The sequence below is a fragment of the Procambarus clarkii genome, chromosome 19, assembly GCF_040958095.1.
Source record: "Procambarus clarkii isolate CNS0578487 chromosome 19, FALCON_Pclarkii_2.0, whole genome shotgun sequence".
Taxonomy (NCBI): Eukaryota; Metazoa; Arthropoda; class Malacostraca; order Decapoda; family Cambaridae; genus Procambarus; species Procambarus clarkii.
Genome location: NC_091168.1, coordinates 17,782,856 through 17,804,711, shown reverse-complemented (window position 1 = coordinate 17,804,711; position 21,856 = coordinate 17,782,856). Strand labels below are relative to the sequence as shown.

Below are 21,856 nucleotides of genomic sequence, written 5' to 3'. Positions count from 1 at the left end.
GTGATCTTTGGTGTATTTAAATACTCTGAAATTACCATCTCTTTTAAGGGTCTGAGCAGGTGGTGGAGCGGGTTAAGGCGTACCTGTTATGCCAGTTGCTGGAAGGCTTCTGTGCTGGCTAGGGTTCGAGTCTCCTGGTGGGAAAGTGTTCTAAAGTTGTATACTTCACTCTCGTGTTTAAGAGAGTTGTGCCTTAAGCATAGACACTGTGTCTTCCCATATTAACAGGGACTTGATGAAATTAACGTCTAAATGACCCCTCACTTGCTCTAGTGCTCTTGGGAGGTGGTGATCTTTGGTGTATTTAAATACTCTGAAATTACCATCTCTTTTAAGGGTCTGAGCAGGTGGTGGGGCGGGTTAAGGCGTACCTGTTATGCCAGTTGCTGGAAGGCTTCTGTGCTGGCTAGGGTTCGAGTCTCCTGGTGGGAAAGTGTTCTAAAGTTGTATACTTCACTCTCGTGTTTAGGAGAGTTGTGCCTTAAGCATAGACACTGTGTCTTCTCATATTAACAGGGACTTGATGAAATTAACGTCTAAATGACCCCTCACTTGCTCTAGTGCTCTTGGGAGGTGGTGATCTTTGGTGTATTTAAATACTCCGAAATTACCATCTCTTTTAAGGGTCTGAGCAGGTGGTGGAGCGGGTTAAGGCGTACCTGTTATGCCAGTTGCTGGAAGGCTTCTGTGCTGGCTAGGGTTCGAGTCTCCTGGTGGGAAAGTGTTCTAAAGTTGTATACTTCACTCTCGTGTTTAGGAGAGTTGTGCCTTAAGCATAGACACTGTGTCTTCCCATATTAACAGGGACTTGATGAAATTAACGTCTAAATGACCCCTCACTTGCTCTAGTGCTCTTGGGAGGTGGTGATCTTTGGTGTATTTAAATACTCCGAAATTACCATCTCTTTTAAGGGTCTGAGCAGGTGGTGGAGCGGGTTAAGGCATACCTGTTATGCCAGTTGCTGGAAGGCTTCTGTGCTGGCTAGGATTCGAGTCTCCTGGTGGGAAAGTGTTCTAAAGTTGTATACTTCACTCTCGTGTTTAGGAGAGTTGTGCCTTAAGCATAGACACTGTGTCTTCCCATATTAACAGGGACTTGATGAAATTAAAGTCTAAATGACCCTTCACTTGCTCTAGTGCTCTTGGGAGGTGGTGATCTTTGGTGTATTTAAATACTCCGAAATTACCATCTCTTTTAAGGGTCTGAGCAGGTGGTGGAGCGGGTTAAGGCGTACCTGTTATGCCAGTTGCTGGAAGGCTTCTGTGCTGGCTAGGGTTCGAGTCTCCTGGTGGGAAAGTGTTCTAAAGCTGTATACTTCACTCTCGTGTTTAGGAGAGTTGTGCCTTAAGCATAGACACTGTGTCTTCCCATATTAACAGGGACTTGATGAAATTAACGTCTAAATGACCCCTCACTTGCTCTAGTGCTCTTGGGAGGTGGTGATCTTTGGTGTATTTAAATACTCCGAAATTACCATCTCTTTTAAGGGTCTGAGCAGGTGGTGGAGTGGGTTAAGGCGTACCTGTTATGCCAGTTGCTGGAAGGCTTCTGTGCTGGCTAGGGTTCAAGTCTCCTGGTGGGAAAGTGTTCTAAAGTTGTATACTTCACTCTCGTGTTTAGGAGAGTTGTGCCTTAAGCATAGACACTGTGTCTTCCCATATTAACAGGGACTTGATGAAATTAACGTCTAAATGACCCCTCACTTGCTCTAGTGCTCTTGGGAGGTGGTGATCTTTGGTGTATTTAAATACTCCGAAATTACCATCTCTTTTAAGGGTCTGAGCAGGTGGTGGAGCGGGTTAAGGCGTACCTGTTATGCCAGTTGCTGGAAGGCTTCTGTGCTGGCTAGGGTTCGAGTCTCCTGGTGGGAAAGTGTTCTAAAGTTGTATACTTCACTCTCGTGTTTAGGAGAGTTGTGCCTTAAGCATAGACACTGTGTCTTCTCATATTAACAGGGACTTGATGAAATTAACGTCTAAATGACCCCTCACTTGCTCTAGTGCTCTTGGGAGGTGGTGATCTTTGGTGTATTTAAATACTCCGAAATTACCATCTTTTTTAAGGGTCTGAGCAGGTGGTGGAGTGGGTTAAGGCGTACCTGTTATGCCAGTTGCTGGAAGGCTTCTGTGCTGGCTAGGGTTCGAGTCTCCTGGTGGGAAAGTGTTCTAAAGTTGTATACTTCACTCTCGTGTTTAGGAGAGTTGTGCCTTAAGCATAGACACTGTGTCTTCCCATATTAACAGGGACTTGATGAAATTAACGTCTAAATGACCCCTCACTTGCTCTAGTGCTCTTGGGAGGTGGTGATCTTTGGTGTATTTAAATACTCCGAAATTACCATCTCTTTTAAGGGTCTGAGCAGGTGGTGGAGCGGGTTAAGGCGTACCTGTTATGCCAGTTGCTGGTAGGCTTCTGTGCTGGCTAGGGTTCGAGTCTCCTGGTGGGAAAGTGTTCTAAAGTTGTATACTTCACTCTCGTGTTTAGGAGAGTTGTGCCTTAAGCATAGACACTGAGTCTTCCCATATTAACAGGGACTTGATGAAATTAAAGTCTAAATGACCCCTCACTTGCTCTAGTGCTCTTGGGAGGTGGTGATCTTTGGTGTATTTAAATACTCCGAAATTACCATCTCTTTTAAGGGTCTGAGCAGGTGGTGGAGCGGGTTAAGGCGTACCTGTTATGCCAGTTGCTGGAAGGCTTCTGTGCTGGCTAGGGTTCGAGTCTCCTGGTGGGAAAGTGTTCTAAAGTTGTATATATATATATATATATAGATAGATAGATAGATAATTTTTTAACTTTTTTAATAACAGCTTAAAGTACAGACAAGTTCCATTCCTTGTCTTGGATGTACTGAGTTAGAATGGATGGTGGCAGCTTAGCTAGGTTAACAGAAGCTGCCTCACATGGGTTTTCCGTTCTGCAATTTCTTGTATGGTTATATTGTGAGGTAAGAGAGTGGAGCCGCTGTGATACACGAGGTGTGTGTTGCCAGGCCCGAGGCCACACTTGCTGCTTACATTGTCCCTTGTGCTGTTTAGTGGCAGTGCCTTATGTAAAATGTATGTGAAGACTGATCTAGTATGCTGTTATCATGTGTAATGCATTGTTGTATTTACATTTGGTACAACTATGGCATTAAATATTGTATATTTTTTTCAATAAATATAAATTTATATAATTCTGTCTGGTCAAACAAACCTAAAGGGCTCCACAACTTAAAAAGTTTATTATAAAATATTCTTGGCAATCAAAACATATTTTAATAAGATTGGGTCGCTTTCGGGCGATTTTTGACTGTATTCCACGTCATCGCTGCCACCGTTTCTCTTATATACTGTTTGGTGTGCCTTCTTTTGTTTTAAGAAAATATGCCATCTATATTCCTGGGTCTCCACGCCTCTACTCCTCCTCCCAAAATCTTCCTCATTTCCCCACCACTTGGGTTGAACGGTAGAGTGACGGTCTCTCTTAATGCAGATTTGAGTTCAATCCCCGACCGTCCAAGTGGTTGGACACTAATCCTTTCCCCGGTCCTATCCTAAATCCTTATCCTGACCCCTTCCCAGTTCTATATATTCGTAATGACTTGGCGCTTTCTCCGGATAGCTCCCACCGGAGAACTATCACCCTCCCTCCTTCCTCACTCTCACCCGAACCTGTAGGAGGTAGCAGGGACTATGGTGAGCCCGTAGTGGACTTACCTGGCACATGAGCTGGGCTGTAACCTGGAACTTTTCTCGATAATGATAAAGATTAAGCCACCCAAGAGGTGGCACGGACATGAATAGCCCGTGGAACCTTTCTCGTTTTTTTTTTTTTTTTTTTTTTTTTTTTTTTTTTTTTAAATATATACAAGAGTTGTTACATTCTTGTACAGCCACTAGTACGCGTAGCGTTTCGGGCAGGTCCCTGGAATACGATCCCCGCCGCGAAGAATCGTTTTTTCATCCAAGTACACATTTTACTGTTGCGTTAAACAGAGGCTACAGTTAAGGAATTGCGCCCAGTAAATCCTCCCCGGCCAGGATACGAACCCATGACATAGCGCTCGCGGAACGCCAGGCGAGTGTCTTACCACTACACCACGGAGACTTCATAGATGTTATAGATTTAGCTACTCGGAACAAGTTCCAAGTAGCACGGGCTATGGTGAGCCCGTAACTTACCTGGCACAGGAGCGGGGCAAGTAGCATGGGCTATGGTGAGCCCGAAGTGGACTTACCTGGCACAGGAGCGGTGCTCTGTGAACCTTTCTCATTCCCCCATCTTTAAGTACTCCCTCCCCGAACCTTCCTCACTTCCTCTACCAATTCTCGTCATGCCCCTGTAATGTACGATTATGTTACGTTGTTGGGTTGATTAGATACACAGTGTTTAGTGAGTTTCATATTTATTTAGTAGTCCTGGATACAGCAGTGTCGTAGACGTTGAGACGAAGCCTGGAGCAGAGCAGAGAGCTGAGTGAGGCCGGAGTCGCGGAGCTCTATGTGGGAGAGCGTTGTAGCTGGATGTGGTCGTAGTCTGCTGCCTGCTCTGTGTCGAAGCTGTAGCGTCTTGGGTCGATTAGAACTGCCTACACCGAGTACTACATTCTTGACTGGAGATTGTACTGGTTTGCTATTCGATTGATGAAGATTAAGCCACCCAAGAGGTGGCACGGGCATGAATAGCCCGTAAGTGGTGGCCCTTTTGAGCCATTACCAGTATCAAAAGATGATACTGGAGATCTGTGGAGGCGCAACTGCACCCTGCGTGACGGGAGATGTCTCCCGGACCAAATGGTGACGACACACGGTTTGCTATTCTCAAATCGCTGGCTTATATACGGTTACTACACCTCACAGTAAGATAGGAGGGTGGAAAAACCGTTACCTGTAAACAGGGATAGGATTATAGCTTGTGTAATTAGTTATGCCAGTAAGATGATGAGATAATAGAGCGAGTATAGGTTTACTCGCTACACCCCATCCACCACCTTCTCCTCACGCCCCACCCACCGCCCTCACTAAACAAATTCTTACTGCGGAATACAATCAAAATGTTTCCCCCGACCTTTAAATTTTCATGCTGAACCATCTGGTACAACTTCCAGGGTACTGAAACGTTCCAGGATGAAACAGTCCTTAGAGTATGTGTCCAATCTTTAACAATTAATATTAATGAGTGGCGTTGCTGCAGGCACTAAGCGTCTGAGAGAATAGTCCCACAGCAAGTGGAAATGCAGGTTAACATCTATTGATGCTTCGACCACGTCCCGGCGACACTGTAATGACCTTTCTGGGCCATTGGGGATTGAACTCTGGCCCCAACAGCCAGCGTTATATATCTTATTTTGGTGCTCCGGGTTACACTAACTCCATAGAGTCCAAAAAGTGTCATCAAAGGAGAATTATCAGTTGAATGTGAAGCGAGCAGAGTAGTGCAAACAGGAACAACTAGATCCCCGGTCTAGTTGTTGTACTTAACCTAACCTAGCCCATCCTAACCACTTGGGATTAACGGTAGTTGGGCACCATTCCTTTCTCCTGTCTCATCCCAAATCCTTATCCTGATCTCTTCCCAGTGCTATATAGTTGTTGTGGCTTGACGCTTTCCCCTGATAATTCCCTCCCCTCCCTCTTTGTCACAGTGAAATGAATCTATACAAAACAGTTGTATAGGGGAAGTATTATCTTGAATACGACTTAACTACAAGTATCTCTGGCAGTTCAACATGTAAAGGGAACTACATCTCATGAAATGTAAGGTGTGTGGGCGAAGATGCGAACACACACAAGAGCATTTCTTCCATGACTGAAAATTTAGCCGTTTAAGAGAAATGTAAACTGATGAAAGCCTATTGATAGGATCATAACACTGATTTAACTCATGGCCTTTATTTCAAGTCAATATCGAATATAGGAAGCTATAGTGGGTTGATGAAAGTCCTTTATCCTACCTGGTGAGGGTTTTTAATTTGTATTTTGAACTGCAGTTGGCTACTTTTTATATATTTTATGCTATCCTTTGCCCCGAGGGACGACTTTATCAGGTAGCGTCACTCATCCCGTGAGTGGACACACCGCCAGAGCAGCATATACAACACTCCCCAATAGAAAGAAAACCCGCTGGGTTGTTTATCCTCTCACTTGTACCCAGACACAGCTGGGACTTGCCTAACTGTCTCAAGTGAACAACTTATCACACAAGAAGATTAACATTTTCCAACCCTTGGAAAATATGGGAGGAGGGGGGGGGGATCTTTTAAGAACAATATCTATATTTGACAAATAGTGTTTATCTAACTGAAATAATGTGGGGGTTTATTTTGGTACACATGTGTATTGTTTCTGATATAGTCACTCTCCAGGTTTTTACAACTTGTGCAGGTAGGTGGTTCAAGTTTTTTCTTTTTTTTATACAGAGGTTGAACTTGAAATTCAACCACTTAGTTTACCCTTTTTATAACGAATTTGTTCATTTACAGTGTATTTTAGTTTATTATTTGGAGAAGTAGAGTACCTCTTCCAGCAACTTGTATCAGTTAAGGAGAAGTTCGCTGCCCCGTGTGTCCTCACATGCTCACACACTCAGCCCGTTTTCTCCAGCGGTCACAACGTCGCAAAACTGATGTCCTAAATTGCCCGAACCTAACCTAACCGAAGATCCACGAATAGAAAAAGAACATCACATCAATTTGGCAAGCCACTATGAATTTTAGTACATCAATATTCCCCCCCCCCTCCCACCACACACTGGGGTGATGGGGTGGATCCGGCGCTTCCTCCTGTGCCTGGCCTGGTGCCCCATGTGGTTGAGGATGCTGCCGTTCTGCGACGTGCGCCGGTTCTCCCAGCTTGTGTTGCGCGTGTCTCTGAGTCGGCCTCCGGGTCTGATGATGTGCAGCCAGAGCCTAAGCCTTCCCGGCTTTCGTCTTCTGCTTGGGCTGACGTTGGCGATTTCGACGCTTGTGGATCTGCCGGCGACGGAGGGGTGGCTCCGGTTGCGTTGCAGACTATGGTGGTGGCGGAGGTGCATTTGCCTGAGGGTGCCAGTGACGGTGTTTCGGCCTCCACTTCAGATTTGGTGTCTGCGGTTCCTGCTTCGGGTGCGTCGCCTGCCTCGGATGGCTCCGGTTCTTCGTAGGGGGTGGTTCCCCCTGCTGAGGTTCGCAGTGAGCGGGGTGGCCTGGTGATGGTGTTGAAAAAGACTGCTCGCTCTGGGGGTTCTGTAACCCCTTCCTCGGTCCCCGTTTCATCGACTGCGGTCTCGACGCCTCTTCCGTCTCCGGCCATCTCTTCAGTGTCTCCTGCGGTCTCGGTTGGGACGTTACCATCTCGTTGCTTGTCCCCTGCTCCTGTGCGTACGGCGACGCGGCCGTCCCGACAGCCCTCGTACGCTTCATCGGTGTCATCTGCTACCTCGAAGGACGTGGTTTGCGCTCCCCAGCCTCGTTATGCGACTTGCGTCGGTGACCTTCAGGAGTGGCCGTTTCCACCTGATCTGGAGGTTCCCGAGTTTGTGCTGGTCCCACGACGGCAGGGGGATCGTCCCCCCACCGACTTGGAGTATTTGATTTGGGAGGCCTATAAGCGACGGTATCCTTGGGATTCGTTCCCTGATAAATATCTTCCTGTCTCTGAGATATGTATTCCTCGCTCATGATTCCTTTGTGAATTGTGGTGCATGGTTGTGGGGTGCGGGTCGGGTGTGTGTGTGTGTGTGTGGGGTGGGGTGGGTTTGTTTCCCAGTTCCTGCGTGCTCCGGTTTGTGGTTATGGGTTTGTGTGGCTTGTGTGTGTGTCCGGTTCCTGTGCGGTCCAGGGTTTGAGTGGTGTGTGTCTGGTTGTGGATGTCGTGTGCTTATGTTGTGCTTTGTGGTTCTATGTTTTTTTTATGTTGCTGCTTGTGCGCTTGTTTGTGTCGTGTTGAGTGCCCTTCAGGCTGTTGGCGTGACCCGGTCTGGGGTTATGCTTTTTGTCGAGTTTTGCCATTGTGCTTTTCTTTGTTTGTTGTATATTTGTTCCTTTCTAGTTGTTATTTTTATTATTATTATGATTATTGTTATTATTGTTATTATTATTATTATTGTTATTGTTATTATAATTATTTTCGTTTTGTGTTGGTGCCTCTCCGTGTGGGTTTGAGGTGCTGGTAGCCTTGTTCTGAATATTTCATATTTTGGTGTGTTATTTCTGCATTGTATTCCACTGTGTTTTAATTTGCTTGTTGTGATTTGTTTGTAATTATTATTGTTTTGTGGTCGGCCCTTCCGGTCGGCGTTTTTGTGTTTAGTACATTTGTTCCTTTGTTTTTGCACGTTTGTGCTTTGTTATTTTGGTCTGTTCTATGTTATTGTTTACTTGTATTGTACTTATAAGCATGCTTGCATGTAAAAAAAAATAAAAAAAAAAAAATGTAGCATTGTTCCCAGATCTAGACAATCATGGGACAATATACATGGGAGATTTTAATGCTAGACATATTACGCTGGGAGACATTACTAACAACGATAATGGATGCAAATTTATCAAATATGTTTATGACAACAGATTAACCGTGTATAAAACGGATACCCAAAGTCATTTATTGGGAGGCAGACTTGATTATGTAATGGGTAGAAACCTTGTGCAAGATAGGATGGAATGTTCGTTGGTAAATCACTTAGTTAGTGGTCACTATGCAGTTTCTGCTTCCTATGAGGTACAATGTGATGTACCTAATAGACACCAGAGACGGAAAATGAATATTCCATACGGCTTGCATGACCACTTTATTAATTGTATATCAAAATGGTATCAAGATTACACAATAACGAATGTACAAGCCTTCTCCAGAGATCTCGTTGATACGATTACTACCTACTACGACACATGGGTGTGTTGGGGAACAGGTCGTAAGCCTAGCAGAAGTGGGCAACACCTACCACCACCCAAGTGGGTCCTTGACCCCGTATATGTTAAAGAACATGAACGAGTAAAGCAACTTGGAGATACGTACAAACGAACCAAAGCACAAGGTGACCTGCATGCATTTCTAGTTGCAAATAGAGAGGTGAGAGACATGAGCAACGTCATACGTAATAAACATTGGGAAGAGTTCCAACAAAGTATAAAAACAACAACACTTGTTGAAGTTTGGGAAAAGATACGAAAAATCTCTAGAAGCAGCCCAACCAAACCACTGCACCGCAGCCCACTAGAACAAGCAAACATTCTCCTTGATCAATGGGCACTAACATCATGCTACAGCTCACTCCCAATTAACATACAGCAGAAACTTAATGACACACGCCCCAACAGACAACGAACCATCAATCTTGCCTGTACAGCTATCGACGTGTCGGACCTTAATGATGTAACTGAATGGGAATTAAATCATGAACTAAAGATGGGAAAATCAACTGCTCCTGGAGAGGATGGTATTACTTACAGTCTACTGAGATTAGTCTCACACGTACCAGGTAATCCACTATTAGTGTTGTACAGAATGAGTTTACGTGAAGGAGTATTACCTGATGCTTGGACAAAGAGTGTCATTGTTCCCATCCCCAAACCACACTCAGATAATTATAGACCCATATCTCTAACATCGTGTGTCTGTAAAGTGCTTGAACGTATTGTTCTTAACAGACTCGTGTATCGTATACAGGGGCACCTGTCACTCCAACTGTTTGGATTTATGCCTGGACTCAGTACACAACACTGTTTTGCTGAGTACTTCGCACATATTGAAGCTTCCCCTCAAACAGTCTTCATCGACCTAGCAGCAGCTTTTGATACAGCAAACAGAGAAATCATACTGGAACAGCTTGCCGAGCTGGGAATACAAGGAAAATTACTGAAATGGATAAAGGGCTATTTGTCTAATCGAACAGTATATGTTTTGTTTAATGGTGTTAAAAGCACAGAGAGCAAACACTTTGAACTGGGAACTCCACAAGGAGGGGTCCTCAGCCCCTTGTTGTTCAACGTTCTGATGCATAAACTTATTAAAGATCTTCCAACTAATAATGAAGACACTGTCATTTGTTATGCTGATGATATATGTTTACAGGCTGCCTCCGAGCCTAGAATGCAAGTTCTGCTCGATGCTTTTGCTACTAGAGCTGAGGAATGTGGCCTCCTTATCTTTGTACAGAAAACTCGTGCCCTCATTCCATGTGGTATTCCACCACCCAATTATCATATAGATGGGCGAGTACTTGAGAACTGCGAGTCTTACAGATACCTTGGTGTCCCCATTAACGACCCTGGGTACCTTTCTTCTCTCAAGGGGAGACTGTGGGAGAGATTAAAGCCCTTGCGGGTCCTTGTTGGTGTCAATCATGGAATCAACGTGAGACTTGCTAGAATGTTTTATATATCATTTATACGCTCTGTGATTGACTACAATGCTCTACATCTCACACTGTATACTGACAAAGAGCTGAAATCTCTTGAAACCTTGCAAAATGAAGCTATGCGTCTCATCCTTGGGGCTCTAAAGTCCACGAGAATAGTTAATATGAGAGCAGAGTTAAAATTACCTACCATAAGTGAGAGAATTTTGTCTATTAGCACAGTTTTTGGAGTGAAGGCATTGAGTAGATCTAGACAACACATGAAGTTTCAAGCTAAACTTTCTAGTATGCTGCACTCACCTGAGGTCTATAAAAGAAGAACGAAATCTGATTATGTATTTTGGTTCTACAAGGTAGCCAACTCCATCAAAATATTAAATATGTACCCAACTCAATTAATGATTAATCAACCAATTACTCCATGGGATAACTGGGATCTATCAGTTGATTTTTAAATGCGCCCAGGAAAGATAGTGTGCACTCTACATTATTAAAACAGTTAACACTGAAAAGCATCACTGAAAGTAACGATGTGTATCAGTGCTATACCGACGGCTCTGTAGAAGAAGGTGGACGATGTACCGGATGTGCATGTAATATATTTGAACAATCTTCTCTCGTACATACAGCAATGAAGCGCGTCAATGACTGGGCAAGTACAACTCAAACCGAACTTGCAGGCATATACCTTGCCACTGAATTTTTAAAAGACAAAGGCAGTGAACTTATATACTGTGACTCGCAGAGTGCACTCCTGGCATTGAACGCACATAGTAGTGACACCCGTAAAATAGTCAGTGATATTCGAATGAATGTTTTAGCTGCTAAAGAAAGCAGATTTGAAATTAAATTCCTATGGATACCATCACATGTTGGCATCTCAAGGCATGACACTGTTGATATGCTTGCAAAGACAGCCTGTAGAAAACCAGTGGTAGAAATTGATATGGGTGTTTCATTAGCAGTGACAAAGAGAATACTTAAACAAATATCTAATGAAGATCTCACCGACCTAACAAATTCACAAAGACCTGAAAGTTGTGGCATTAAATATTATGATAGATATCGTGAGGAGACATTCACATATGGGACTAATAGAACAAGAACCCGGCAATGTGATGTTATAGTGGCCAGAATTCGCCTGGGATATAGACGTATCTGGCAGTTTTCTCAAAACCCAAATGTCGAGTACGCAATGTGTCAACTTTGCGAAAGAGAAAACATGCACTCTCTTGAACATTATATTGTAGAATGTCCCATATTGTCTGACTTTCGCCCTCCTGGGCTGAGGTATGCTGAACTGTGTAATTACTATATGTGTACTGGAACACTTTATGATATATTGGACTTGTATCCAAGATTGACCATGTAATGTATCATTTACACAATGTATGTATATGATGTAACTATATAACCTGAGCGTGTAAAAGCACCTTAATCACCTTCAGTGATTAAGTGCTTAATTGCACACTAGTTTCTCTGTCAGCTATCTCACCCTGTCAGAGTAAAAGAGACAAATGTATGTGAATGCATGTGTGTGTATATATGCATGTATATATGTATATGTACGTATATATGTGTGTGTATGTATATGTAAGTGTATAAAGTACATATGGAAGCTGATCAGAATTGCATTTCACCTTTGTAAATGCACATTAATGACACTTCGAACACTTTATGTAGGGCATACGTAAATCTGTGTATCTATGTATTTACGTATGTAGGTTAGCTTAGCATTTTAAAAGTACCGAATCTCCTTCTGTGGTTGATTGTTCAATAAATCCCTGAACTATATGTTTAAGTGATCTCTAACCCAGTCCAAGGAGGACAGAAGAAAATGTATATATGCTGGTTAGCATTGTAAATGTGTGGCCACGTCTGTGGTAGAAAATAATAATAATAATAAAAAAAAGGCCAAGCTTGACTTGTGGAGTAGAGCTTACAAAACCCACTGCAGGTGTGCTCCATACTGCAGGTGTGTTCCATACTGCAGGTGTGTTCCATACTGCAGGTGTGTTCCATACTGCAGGTGTGTTCCATACTGCAGGTGTGTTCCATACTGCAGGTGTGTTCCATACTGCAGGTGTGCTCCATACTGCAGGTGTGCTCCATACTGCAGGTGTGTTCCATACTGCAGGTGTGTTCCATACTGCAGGTTTGTTCCATACTGCAGGTGTGTTCCATACTGCAGGTGTGCTCCATACTGCAGGTGTGTTCCATACTGCAGGTGTGCTCCATACTGCAGGTGTGTTCCATACTGCAGGTGTGTTCCATACTGCAGGTGTGCTCCATACTGCAGGTGTGTTCCATACTGCAGGTGTGTTCCATACTGCAGGTGTGCTCCATACTGCAGGTGTGTTCCATACTGCAGGTGTGCTCCATACTGCAGGTGTGCTCCATACTGCAGGTGTGCTCCATACTGCAGGTGTGTTCCATGTTGCAGGTGTGTTCCATACTGCAGGTGTGCTCCATACTGCAGGTGTGCTCCATACTGCAGGTGTGCTCCATACTGCAGGTGTGTTCCATACTGCAGGTGTGCTCCATACTGCAGGTGTGCTCCATACTGCAGGTGTGTTCCATACTGCAGGTGTGTTCCATACTGCAGGTGTGTTCCATACTGCAGGTGTGTTCCATACTGCAGGTGTGTTCCATACTGCAGGTGTGTTCCATACTGCAGGTGTGTTCCATACTGCAGGTGTGCTCCATACTGCAGGTGTGCTCCATACTGCAGGTGTGCTCCATACTGCAGGTGTGTTCCATACTGCAGGTGTGTTCCATACTGCAGGTGTGTTCCATACTGCAGGTGTGTTCCATACTGCAGGTGTGCTCCATACTGCAGGTGTGTTCCATACTGCAGGTGTGCTCCATACTGCAGGTGTGTTCCATACTGCAGGTGTGTTCCATACTGCAGGTGTGCTCCATACTGCAGGTGTGTTCCATACTGCAGGTGTGTTCCATACTGCAGGTGTGCTCCATACTGCAGGTGTGTTCCATACTGCAGGTGTGCTCCATACTGCAGGTGTGCTCCATACTGCAGGTGTGCTCCATACTGCAGGTGTGTTCCATGTTGCAGGTGTGTTCCATACTGCAGGTGTGCTCCATACTGCAGGTGTGCTCCATACTGCAGGTGTGCTCCATACTGCAGGTGTGCTCCATACTGCAGGTGTGTTCCATACTGCAGGTGTGTTCCATACTGCAGGTGTGCTCCATACTGCAGGTGTGTTCCATACTGCAGGTGTGCTCCATACTGCAGGTGTGCTCCATACTGCAGGTGTGCTCCATACTGCAGGTGTGTTCCATACTGCAGGTGTGTTCCATACTGCAGGTGTGCTCCATACTGCAGGTGTGCTCCATACTGCAGGTGTGCTCCATACTGCAGGTGTGCTCCATACTGCAGGTGTGCTCCATACTGCAGGTGTGTTCCATACTGCAGGTGTGTTCCATACTGCAGGTGTGCTCCATACTGCAGGTGTGCTCCATACTGCAGGTGTAGTCCATACTGCAGGTGTGTTCCATACTGCAGGTGTGTTCCATACTGCAGGTGTGCTCCATACTGCAGGTGTGTTCCATACTGCAGGTGTGCTCCATATTGCAGGTGTGTTCCATACTGCAGGTGTGCTCCATACTGCAGGTGTGCTCCATACTGCAGGTGTGTTCCATACTCCAGTTGTGCTCCACACTACAGGTGTGCTCCATACTGCAGGTGTGCTCCATATTGCAGGTGTGCTCCATACTGCAGGCGTGTTCCATACTGCAGGTGTGCTCCATACTGCAGGTGTGCTCCATACTGCAGGTGTGCTCCATACTGCAGGTGTGTTCCATACTGCAGGTGTGCTCCATACTACAGGTGTGTTCCATACTGCAGGTGTGTTCCATACTGCAGGTGTGCTCCATACTGCAGGTGTGCTTCATACTGCAGGTGTGCTCCATACTGCAGGTGTGCTCCATACTGCAGGTGTGTTCCATACTGCAGGTGTGCTCCATACTGCAAGTGTGCTCCATATTGCAGGTGTGCTCCATACTGCAGGTGTGTTCCATACTGCAGGTGTGCTCCATACTGCAAGTGTGCTCCATATTGCAGGTGTGCTCCATACTGCAGGTGTGCCCCATACTGCAGGTGTGCTCCATACTGCAGGTGTGCTCCATACTGCAGGTGTGTTCCATACTGCAGGTGTGCTCCGTACTGCAGGTGTGCTCCAGGTGTGCTCCATACTGCAGGTGTGTTCCATACTGCAGGTGTGCTCCATACTGCAGGTGTGCTCCATACTGCAGGTGTGCTCCATACTGCAGGTGTGCTCTATACTGCAGGTGTGTTCCATACTGCAGGTGTGTTCCATACTGCAGGTGTGCTCCATACTGCAGGTGTGCTCCATACTGCAGGTGTGTTCCATACTGCAGGTGTGTTCCATACTGCAGGTGTGTTCCATACTGCAGGTGTGCTCCATACTGCAGGTGTGTTCCATACTGCAGGTGTGTTCCATACTGCAGGTGTGTTCCATACTGCAGGTGTGTTCCATACTGCAGGTGTGCTCCATACTGTAGGTGTGCTCCATACTGAAGGTGTGTTCCATACTGCAGGTGTGCTCCATACTGCAGGTGTGCTCCAGGTGTGCTCCATACTGCAGGTGTGCTCCATACTGCAGGTGTGTTCCATACTGCAGGTGTGCTCCATACTGCAGGTGTGTTCCATACTGCAGGTGTGTTCCATACTGCACGTGTGTTCCATACTGCAGGTGTGCTCCATACTGCAGGTGTGCTCCATACTGCAGGTGTGTTCCATACTGCAGGTGTGTTCCATACTGCAGGTGTGTTCCATACTGCAGGTATGCTCCATACTGCAGATGTGTTCCATACTGCAGGTGTGTTCCATACTGCAGGTGTGTTCCATAATGCAGGTGTGCTCCATACTGCAGGTGTGTTCCATACTGCAGGTGTGCTCCATACTGCAGGTGTGTTCCATACTGCAGGTGTGCTCTATACTGCAGGTGTGTTCCATACTGCAGGTGTGCTCCATACTGCAGGTGTGCTCCATACTGCAGGTGTGCTCCATACTGCAGGTGTGTTCCATACTCCAGTTGTGCTCCACACTACAGGTGTGCTCCATACTGCAGGTGTGCTCCATATTGCAGGTGTGCTCCATACTGCAGGCGTGTTCCATACTGCAGGTGTGCTCCATACTGCAGGTGTGTTCCATAATGCAGGTGTGCTCCATACTGCAAGTGTGTTCCATACTGCAGGTGTGCTCCATACTGCAGGTGTGTTCCATACTGCAGGTGTGCTCCATACTGCAGGTGTGCTCCATACTGCAGGTGTGCTCCATACTGCAGGTGTGTTCCATACTCCAGTTGTGCTCCACACTACAGGTGTGCTCCATACTGCAGGTGTGCTCCATATTGCAGGTGTGCTCCATACTGCAGGCGTGTTCCATACTGCAGGTGTGCTCCTTACTGCAGGTGTGCTCCATACTGCAGGTGTGCTCCATACTGCAGGTGTGTTCCATACTGCAAGTGTGCTCCATACTGCAGGTGTGCTCCAGGTGTGCTCCAAACTGCAGGTGTGCTCCATACTGCAGGTGTGTTCCATACTGCAGGTGTGCTCCATACTGCAGGTGTGCTCCATACTTCAGGTGTGCTCTATACTGCAGGTGTGCTCCATACTGCAGGTGTGTTCCATACTCCAGGTGTGCTCCATACTCCAGGTGTGCTCCATACTGCAGGTGTGCTCCATACTGCAGGTGTGCTCCATACTGCAGGTGTGCTCCATACTGCAGGTGTGTTCCATACTGCAGGTGTGCTCCATACTGCAGGTGTGCTCCATACTGCAGGTGTGTTTTATACTGCAGGTGTGCTCCATACTGCAGGTGTGCTCCATACTGCAGGTGTGCTCCATACTGCAGGTGTGTTTTATACTGCAGGTGTGTTCCATACTGCAGGTGTGCTCCATACTGCAGGTTTGCTCTATACTGCAGGTGTGTTCCATACTGCAGGTGTGCTCCATACTGCAGGTGTGCTCCATACTGCAGGTGTGCTCCATACTGCAGGTGTGCTCCATACTGCAGGTGTGCTCCATACTGCAGGTGTGGTCCATATTGCAGGTGTGCTCCATACTGCAGGTGTGTTCCATATTGCAGGTGTGCTCCATACTGCAGGTGTGCTCCATATTGCAGGTGTGTTCCATATTGCAGGTGTGCTCCATACTGCAGGTGTGCTCCAGGTGTGCTCCATACTGCAGGTGTGCTCCATACTGCAGGTGTGCTCCATACTGCAGGTGTGCTCCATACTGCAGGTGTGCTCCATACTGCAGGTGTGTTCCATACTGCAGGTGTGCTCCAGACTGCAGGTGTGCTCCATACTGCAGGTGTGGTCCATATTGCAGGTGTGCTCCATACTGCAGGTGTGTTCCATATTGCAGGTGTGCTCCATACTGCAGGTGTGCTCCATACTGCAGGTGTGCTCCATACTGCAGGTGTGTTCCATATTGTAGGTGTGCTCCATACTGCAGGTGTGCTCCATACTGCAGGTGTGTTCCATAGTGCAGGTGTGCTCCATACTGCAGGTGTGCTCCATACTGCAGGTGTGCTCCATACTGCAGGTGTGCTTCATACTGCAGGTGTGCTCCATACTGCAGGTGTACTCCAGGTGTGTTCCATACTGCAGGTGTGCTCCATACTGCAGGTGTGGTCCATATTGCAGGTGTGCTCCATACTGCAGGTGTGTTCCATACTGCAGGTGTGTTCCATAGTGCAGGTGTGCTCCATACTGCAGGCGTGCTCCATACTGCAGGTGTGCTCCATACTGCAGGTGTGCTCCATACTGCAGGTGTGCTCCATACTGCAGGTGTGCTCCATACTGCAGGTGTGTTCCATAGTGCAGGTGTGCTCCATACTGCAGGTGTGCTTCATACTGCAGGTGTGCTCCATACTGCAGGTGTGCTCCATACTGCAGGTGTGCTCCAGGTGTGCTCCATACTGCAGGTGTGCTCCATACTGCAGGTGTGCTCCATACTGCAGTTGTGCGCTTAATATTGCAGGTGTGCTCCATACTGCAGGTGTGTTCCATACTGCAGGTGTGCTCCATACTGCAGGTGTGCTCTATACTGCAGGTGTGCTCCATACTGCAGGTGTGTTCCATATTGCAGGTGTGCTCCATACTGCAGGTGTGCTCTATACTGCAGGTGTGCTCCATACTGCAGGTGTGTTCCATATTGCAGGTGTGCTCCATACTGCAGGTGTGCTCCATTTGTGCTCCATACTGCAGGTGTGCTCCATACTGCAGGTTTGCTCCATACTGCAGGTGTGCTCCATACTGCAGGTGTGCTCCATACTGCAGGTGTGCTCCATACTGCAGGTGTGCTCCGTACTGCAGGTGTGCTCCATACTGCAGGTGTGTTCCATACTGCAGGTGTGCTCTATATTGCAGGTGTGCTCCATACTGCAGGTGTGCTCCGTACTGCAGGTGTGCTCCATACTGCAGGTGTGCTCTATACTGCAGGTGTGCTCCATACTGCAGGTGTGCTCCATTTGTGCTCCATACTGCAGGTGTGCTCCATACTGCAGGTGTGCTCCATACTGCAGGTGTGGTCCATATTGCAGGTGTGCTCCATACTGCAGGTGTGCTCCATACTGCAGGTGTGCTCCATACTGCAGGTGTGCTCCATACTGCAGGTGTGTTCCATACTGCAGGTGTGTTATATACTGCAGGTGTGTTCCATACTGCAGGTGTGCTCCATACTGCAGGTGTGCTCCATCCTCCAGGTGTGTTCCATACTGCAGGTGTGCCCCATACTGCAGGTGTGTCCCATACTGCAGGTGTGTTCCATATTGCAGGTGTGCTCCATACTGCAGGTGTGCTCCATTTGTGCTCCATACTGCAGGTGTGCTCCATACTGCAGGTGTGCTCCATACTGCAGGTGTGCTCCATACTGCAGGTGTGCTCCATACTGCAGGTGTGCTCCATACTGCAGGTGTGGTCCATATTGCAGGTGTGCTCCATACTGCAGGTGTGCTCCATACTGCAGGTGTGCTCCATACTGCAGGTGTGCTCCATACTGCAGGTGTGTTCCATACTGCAGGTGTGTTCCATACTGCAGGTGTGCTCCATACTCCAGGAGTGCTCCATACTGCAGGTGTGCTCCATCCTCCAGGTGTGTTCCATACTGCAGGTGTGCCCCATGCTGCAGGTGTGTTCCATACTGCAGGTGTGCTCCATACTGTAGGTGTGCTCCATACTGCAGGTGTGTCCCATACTGCAGGTGTGTTCCATACTGCAGGTGTGTTCCATACTGCAGGTGTGCTCTATACTGCAGGTGTGCTCCATACTGCAGGTGTGCTCCATACTGCAGGTGTGCTCCATACTGCAGGTGTGCTCCATACTGCAGGTGTGCTCCATACTGCAGGTGTGCTCCAGATATAACTACAGTGACTGTGGACAGAGTGTACAAACTATAGACAGTTACACAACCCAAAAAGTCTTCTAAGCCTGGTATAGAACAAATATTATATCAGTTTACATTATATGTTTCAACAGATCTGAATCTATTTAAGTTTTTGCTTTGTCATTCCGAATAATGCAATCCCCCTACCCTCCTCTCCCTTTCTCTTCTCTCCTCTCCCTTTCTTTTCCCTCCCTATCCTCCTCTCCCTTTCTCTTCCCTCCCTTCTCCGGAATGATCACATCCTCTCCCAAGGCCAGAGACCAGTACCATACGCGTCCTGCCCACCACTATCATCACTCCACACATAACCTTAATATTAAATAAACCTCAACACTCTCATACTTTAAAAACATATAAACAGTTTAAATACTACGTTACATATATACAAAAGCCACATACGTAGGCCACTGTGAGCGTCAGTTGGACGAAGGAATGAAGGAAGGTTTTAGCCTCAAGTGAAGTTTGGTAACACTGCCGTTCTGGCTGCGGGGGTATGGGAGTAATTGCCCAGGGTCACTGTAGACGGGAGTGCCTGCGGGTGCCACAGCCTTGTTGTGTTGTCTCGCCTGATACATAACGGTCAGGGCCATACTGACAGTTCACGATGGACAAGTGATCAGTAACAAGTCGGTGATCAGGGGAATGGTCAATGCAGACTCAACAGCATCTCGTCATTAGAAGACAGCAGAACACACCACAGTAAGTGTGTGTGTGTGTGTGTGTGTGTGTGTGTGTGTGTGTGTGTGTGTGTGTGTGTGTGTGTGTGTGTGTGTGTGTGTGTCGGTGTGTGTGTGTCGGTGTGTGTGAGTGTGTGTGTGTGTGTGTGTGTGTGTGTGTGTGTGTGTGTGTGTGTGTGTGTGTGTGTGTGTGTGTGTGTGTGTGTGTGTGTGTGTGTCGGTGTGTGTGTCGGTGTGTGTGTGTGTGTGTGTGTGTGTGTGTGTGTGTGTGTGTGTGTGTGTGTGTGTGTGTGTGTGTGTGTGTGTACTCACCTATATGTACTCACCTATATGTGCTTGCAGGATCGAGCATTGACTCTTGGATCCCGCCTTTCTAGCTATCGGTTGTTTACAGCAATGACTCCTGTCCCATTTCCCTATCATACCTAGTTTTAAAAGTATGAATAGTATTTGCTTCCACAACCTGTTCCCCAAGTGCATTCCATTTTTCTACTACTCTCACGCTAAAAGAAAACTTCTTAACATCTCTGTGACTCATCTGAGTTTCCAGTTTCCACCCATGTCCCCTCGTTCTGTTATTATTACATGTGAACATTTCATCTATTTCCACTTTGTCAATTCCCCTGAGTATTTTATATGTCCCTATCATATCTCCTCTCTCCCTTCTTTTCTCTAGTGTCGTAAGGTTCAGTTCCTTCAGCCGCTCTTCATATCCCATCCCTCGTAGCTCTGGGACAAGCCTCGTCGCAAACCTCTGAACCTTCTCCAGTTTCTTTATGTGTTTCTTCAGGTGGGGGCTCCATGATGGCGCGGCATACTCTAAGACGGGTCTCACGTAGGCAGTGTAAAGCGCCCTAAAAGCTTCCTCATTTAGGTTTCTGAATGAAGTTCTAATTTTCGCCAGTGTAGAGTACGCTGCTGTCGTTACCCTATTTATATGTGCCTCAGGAGTTAGATTAGGTGTCACATCCACTCCCAGGTCTCTTTCTCGAATCGTTACAGGTAGGCTGTTCCCCTTCATTGTGTACTGTCCCTTTGGTCTCCTGTCACCTGATCCCATTTCCATAACTTTACATTTACTGGTGTTAAACTCCAGTAGCCATTTCCCTGACCATCTCTGCAGCCTGTTTAAGTCCTCTTGGAGGATGTGTGTGTGTGTGTGTGTGTGTGTGTGTGTGTGTGAGTGAGTGAGTGAGTGTGTGTGTGTGTGTGTGTGAGTGAGTGTGTGTGTGTGTGTGTGTGTGTGTGTGAGTGAGTGTGTGTGTGTGTGTGTGTGTGTACTCACCTAGTTGTACTCACCTAGTTGTGTCTGCAGGATCGAGCATTGACTCTTGGATCCCGCCTTTCGGGCATCGGTTGTTTACAGCAATGACTCCTGTCCCATTTCCCTATCATACCTGGTTTTAAAATTATGAATAGTATTTGCTTCCGCAACCTGTTCCTGAAGTGCATTCCATTTTCCCACTACTCTCACGCTAAAAGAAAACTTCCTAACATCTCTGTGACTCATCTGAGTTTCAAGCTTCCATCCATGTCCCCTCGTTCTGTTACTATTCCGTGTGAACATTTCGTCTATGTCCACTCTGTCAATCCCTTTGAGTATCTTATACGTTCCTATCATGTCCCCCCTCTCCCTTCTTCTTTCTAGTGTCGTAAGGCACAGTTTCCTCAGGCGCTCCTCATACCCCATCCCTCGTAGCTCTGGGACGAGTCTCGTTGCAAACCTCTGAACCTTTTCCAGTTTCATTATATGCTTCTTCAGATGGGGACTCCATGATGAGGCAGCATACTCTAAGACTGGCCTTACGTAGGCAGTGTAAAGCGCCCTAAATGCCTCCTTACTTAGGTTTCTGAATGATGTTCTAACTTTTGCCAGTGTAGAGTACGCTGCTGTCGTTATCCTATTTATGTGCCTCAGGAGATAGATTAAGTGTTACGTCCACCCCCAGGTCTCTTTCACGCGTCGTTACAGGTAGGCTGTTCCCCTTCATTGTGTACTGTCCCTTCGGTCTTCTATCTCCTAGTCCCATTTCCCTAACTTTACATTTGCTCGTGTTGAATTCCAGTAGCCATTTCTCTGACCATCTCTGCAACCTGTTCAGGTTCTCTTGGAGGATCCTGCAATCCTCATCTGTCACAACTCTTCTCATCAACTTTGCGTCATCCGCAAACATCGACATGTAGGACTCTACGCCCGTAAACATGTCGTTAACATATACAAGAAATAGAATTGGTCCCAGCACCGATCCTTGTGGTACTCCACTTGTTACTGTTCGCTAGTCCGACTTCTCGCCCCTTACCGTAACTCTTTGGCTCCTTCCTGTTAGGTAGTTCCTTATCCATGCTAGGACCTTTCCCCCCACCCCCGCCTGCCTCTCGAGCTTGAACAGCAGTCTCATGTGCGGTACTGTATCAAAGGCTTTTT

The 21,856-nt window shown here is 46.8% G+C and overlaps 1 protein-coding gene across 3 annotated transcripts in view; it reads left to right on the top strand.

The window, feature by feature from the left end:
• The first annotated feature begins 19,278 nt into the window (after positions 1 to 19,278).
• Positions 19,279 to 21,856, top strand: part of LOC123757612 (uncharacterized) — a 55,416-nt gene continuing 52,838 nt past the window's right edge. For all 3 annotated transcript variants that reach the window (XR_011229095.1, XM_069326997.1, XM_069326996.1), the window contains exon 1: positions 19,279 to 19,453. The gene's annotated coding sequence lies outside the window, so the exon portion shown is untranslated. The remainder of the gene's footprint in view (positions 19,454 to 21,856) is intronic.